The following is a 5,117-nucleotide window of genomic DNA, read 5'->3' as shown; positions in this document are numbered from 1 at the left end:
CTATAGCCCACAGAAAGGCAGCATGGCTGCAATACCACAGTAATTTGCCCCTACAAGGGAACAAAGTCAGCCATAAGAACCAACCTTAGCACTGAGTGGCAAGCCCACAAAGACACAGACCAGGAAGATAATAACCTGAGGATAAAGGTACCCCGACACGTGTTTCGCAGAAAAGCTTCTTCCAAGGGGAAACACGTGTCGGGGTACCTTTATCCTCAGGTTATTATCTTCCTGGTCTGTGTCTTTGTGGGCTTGCCACTCAGTGCTAAGGTTGGTTCTTATGGCTGACTTTGTTCCCTTGTAGGGGCAAATTACTGTGGTATTGCAGCCATGCTGCCTTTCTGTGGGCTATAGTACTGGGAATATGGCTTTTTAGTCTGGGCCCTGTAACACCCTTCTGGTGTGTGTTTTTGTGGATTCACCACAGTGTTTGGGTCGGTCCTATGGCTGACTCTGTTTCCTTGTAAAGGTATAGTACTGTGGTAATGCAGCCATTCCGCCCTTCTATCTGATTATAACACTGGGAATATGGCCTCCTAGTCCAGCCCTGTGAAAAAAGTGTTATATTTTGACACTTGTGTCAGTTTCTGCCTTTTCTTTATATGTATGGTTGAGATCCTGCTTCTCCCCTGTTTGGGACTGTAGGCATTTGGAAACATTGTTGTGGTTATACCACCTGATCCATTCAGGATTTGCTTTTTATAAACTATTATGTTTGCATCTTATAGGATTATATCCTGTTAATATCATAGACACATGTATTCTTTGTTTCCCCTGTTATATGCCACGTTTTGTAGCAATAGGATTGTGGCTCTCATACATTTAGTCTTGAATGAAGAAAAAAGCTTTGTTTAGCTTGAAATTTAATATAGTTCCACCTTATTGGTGTTCTTTGGGACACTCTTCATCTACCTAAAGACTATTGGCTCTTCAAAGAAACTTGGACAGCACCCCTTTTTTGGTGCACTTTTTTTCCGATACATGACCATTATGCACTTATGCTATTTATTGCTTGTATATTTTGGTTCACCTGAGGTTAATTGTATGTGTCCTCATCATTGTCTGTTTTATGTGTTTGTCTTTTAACAAATTTTTCAATAAAGATTATATACTTTTATATTGGCTGGTTCACTCACATCTTTATAGGTTCTTACTGCTTAAATGAGTGTAGCTATCTTTACTTTTTGGTCATTCAATTGGTTCTTTTGAGTTTACATTAGTTCACATAATCCTAGTGACTGTGCACACAACATTGCGAAACAAATGCAAAAGACATTATCTGGCCTATCAATCCAATGGAAACTCATAGGCAACACAGTCCATTAGACTAGGCAAATACATGCAGCCATACAAAGTTCATGGGCCTTGCCTCAGAGTCGAACCCACAACCTCTTGGAGAACAAGCAAAGAGCCTACCACTAAACCAACACAGAGAAGTTGGGAACTGACTCTACATTAATTCACATAATCCTAGTGACTGCGCACACAACATGGCCAAACAAAAGCAAAAGACAGTACCTGGCCTATCAATCCAATGGAAACTCATAGGCAACACAGTCCATTGGACTAGACAATTACATGGAGACATACAAAGTCCATGGGCCTTGCTTCAGAGTCAAACCCACAACCTCTCGCAGCCAAGCAAAGAGCCTACCACTACACCAATACAGAGAAGTGGGAAACTGATTCTACATTAATTCACATAATCCTACCGACTGCGCACACAACATGGCTAAACAAAAGCAAAAGACAGTACCTGGCTTATCAATCCAATGGAAACTCATAGGCAACACAGTCCATTGGACTAGGCAATAACATGCAGCCATACAAAGTCCATGGGCCTTGCCTCAAAGTCGAACTCACAACCTCTCGCAGCTCAAGCAAAGAGCTTACCACTACACCAACACAGAGAAATGTGAACCTGCCTCTACATTAATTCACATAATCCTAGTGACTGCGCACACAACATGGCCAAACGAAAGCAAAAGTCCATACCTGGCCTATCAATCCAATGGAAACTCATAGGCAACACAGTCCATTGGACTAGGCAATTACATGCAGCCATAAAAAGTCCATGGGCCTTGCCTCAGAGTCAAACCCACAACTTCTCGCAGCCCAAGCAAAGATCCTACCAATACACCAACACAGAGAAGTGGAAAACAGATTCTACATTAATTCACATAATCCTAGTGACTGCGCACACAACATGGCCAAACGAAAGCAAAAGACAGTACCTGGCCTAACAATCCAATGGAAACTCAGAGGCAACCCCATCCATTGGACTAGGCAATTACATGCAGCCATACAGAGTCCATGGGCCTTGCCTCAGAGTCTATCCCACAACCTTTGGCAGAACAAACAAAGAGCCTACAACCACACCAACACAAAGAAGTAGGAAGCTGCATCTACATTAATTCACATAATCCTAGTGAATGCGCACACAACATGGCCAAACAAAATCAAAAGACATTACCTGGCCTATCAGGCCAATGGAAACTCATAGGCAACACAGTCCATTGAACTAGGCGATTACATGCAGCCATACAAAGTCCATGGGCCATGCCGCAGAGTCAAACCCACAACCTCTCGCAGCCAAGCAAAGCAGCTTCCACTAGACCAACACAGAGAAGTGGGAAACGGATTCTACATTAATTCACATAATCCTAGTGACTGCGCACACAACATGGCCAAACAAAAGACAATACCTGGCCTATCAATCCAATGGAAACTCATAGGCAACACAGTCCATTAGACTAGGCAAATACATGCAGCCATACAAAGTTCATGGGCCTTGCCTCAGAGTCGAACCCACAACTTCTTGGAGAACAAGCAAAGAGCCTACCACTAAACCAACACAGAGAAGTTGGAAACCGATTCTACATTAATTCACATAATCCTAGTGACTGCGCACACAACATGGGGAAACAAAAGCAAAAGACATTACCTGGCCTATCAAGCCAATGGAAACTCATAGGCAACACAGTCCATTGAACTAGACAATTACATGGAGACATACAAAGTCCATGGGCCTTGCCTCAGAGTCAAACCCACAACCTCTCGCAGCCAAGCAAAGAGCCTACCACTACACCAACACAGATAAGTGGGAAACTGATTCTACATTAATTCACATAATCCTACCGACTGCGCACACAACATGGCCAAACAAAAGACAATACCTGGCCTATCAATCCAATGGAAACTCATAGGCAACACAGTACATTATCATAGGCAATTAAATGCAGCCATACAAAGCCCATGGGCCTTGCCCCAGAGTCGAACCCACAACCTCTCGTAGCCCAAGCAAAGAGCCTACCAATACACCAACACAGAGAAGTGAAAAACTGATTCTACATTAATTCACATAATCCTAGTGACTGCGCACACAACATGGCCAAACAAAAGCAAAAGACAGTACCTGGCCTATCAATCCAATAGAAACTCATAGGCAAAGCAATCAATTGGACTAGGCAATTACATGCAGCCATACAAAGTCCATGGGCCTTGCCTCAGAGTCGAACCCACAACCTCTTGTAGCCCAAGCAAAGAGCCTACCACTACACCAACACAGAGAAGAGCGAAACTGACTCAACATAAATTCACATAATCCTAGTGACTGCGCACACAACATGGCCAAACAAAAGCAAAAGACAGTCCCTGGCCTATCAATCCAATGGAAACTCATATACAACATAGTACATTGGACTAGGCAATTACATGCAGCCATACAAAGTCCATGGGCCTTGCCTCAGAGTCAAACCCACAACCTCTGGCAGAACAAGCAAAGAGCTTACAACTACACCAACACAAAAAAGTAGGAAGGTGCGTCTACATTAATTCACATATTCCTAGAGACTGCGCACACAACATGGCCAAACAAAAGCAAAAGACATTACCTGGCCTATCAAGCCAATGGAAACTCATAGGCAACACAGTCCATTGGACTAAACAATTACATGCAGCCATACAAAGTCCATGGGCTTTGCCTCTGAGTCAAACCCACAATTTCTCGCAGCCCAAGCAAAGAGCCTACCACTACACCAACACAGACAAGATGGAAACTGAGTTTACATTAAGAACCTATAAAGATGTGAGTGAACCAGCCAATATAAAAGTATATAATCTTTATTGAAAAATTTGTTAAAAGACAAACACATAAAACAGACAATGATGAGGACACATACAATTAACCTCAGGTGAACCAAAATATACAAGCAATAAATAGCATAAGTGCATAATGGTCATGTATCGGAAAAAAAGTGCACCAAAAAAGGGGTGCTGTCCAAGTTTCTTTGAAGAGCCAATAGTCTTTAGGTAGATGAAGAGTGTCCCAAAGAACACCAATAAGGTGGAACTATATTAAATTTCAAGCTAAACAAAGCTTTTTTCTTCATTCAAGACTAAATGTATGAGAGCCACAATCCTATTGCTACAAAACGTGGCATATAACAGGGGAAACAAAGAATACATGTGTCTATGATATTAACAGGATATAATCCTATAAGATGCAAACATAATAGTTTACAAAAAGCAAATCCTGAATGGATCAGGTGGTATAACCACAACAATGTTTCCAAATGCCTACAGTCCCAAACAGGGGAGAAGCAGGATCTCAACCATACATATAAAGAAAAGGGAGAAACTGACACAAGTGTCAAAATATAACACTTTTTTCACAGGGCTGGACTAGGAGGCCATATTCCCAGTGTTATAATCAGATAGAAGGGCGGAATGGCTGTATTACCACAGTACTATACCTTTACAAGGAAACAGAGTCAGCCATAGGACCGACCCAAACACTGTGGTGAATCCACAAAAACACACACCAGAAGGGTGTTACAGGGCCCAGACTAAAAAGCCATATTCCCAGTACTATAGCCCACAGAAAGGCAGCATGGCTGCAATACCACAGTAATTTGCCCCTACAAGGGAACAAAGTCAGCCATAAGAACCAACCTTAGCACTGAGTGGCAAGCCCACAAAGACACAGACCAGGAAGATAATAACCTGAGGATAAAGGTACCCCGACACGTGTTTCGCAGAAAAGCTTCTTCCAAGGGGAAACACGTGTCGGGGTACCTTTATCCTCAGGTTATTATCTTCCTGGTCTGTGTCAGTTT

Source organism: Anomaloglossus baeobatrachus, unplaced genomic scaffold (assembly GCF_048569485.1).
Source record: "Anomaloglossus baeobatrachus isolate aAnoBae1 unplaced genomic scaffold, aAnoBae1.hap1 Scaffold_271, whole genome shotgun sequence".
Lineage (NCBI taxonomy): Eukaryota > Metazoa > Chordata > Amphibia > Anura > Aromobatidae > Anomaloglossus > Anomaloglossus baeobatrachus.
The sequence above is the reverse complement of the archived record's forward strand: the minus strand, read 5'-3'. Positions refer to the sequence as shown.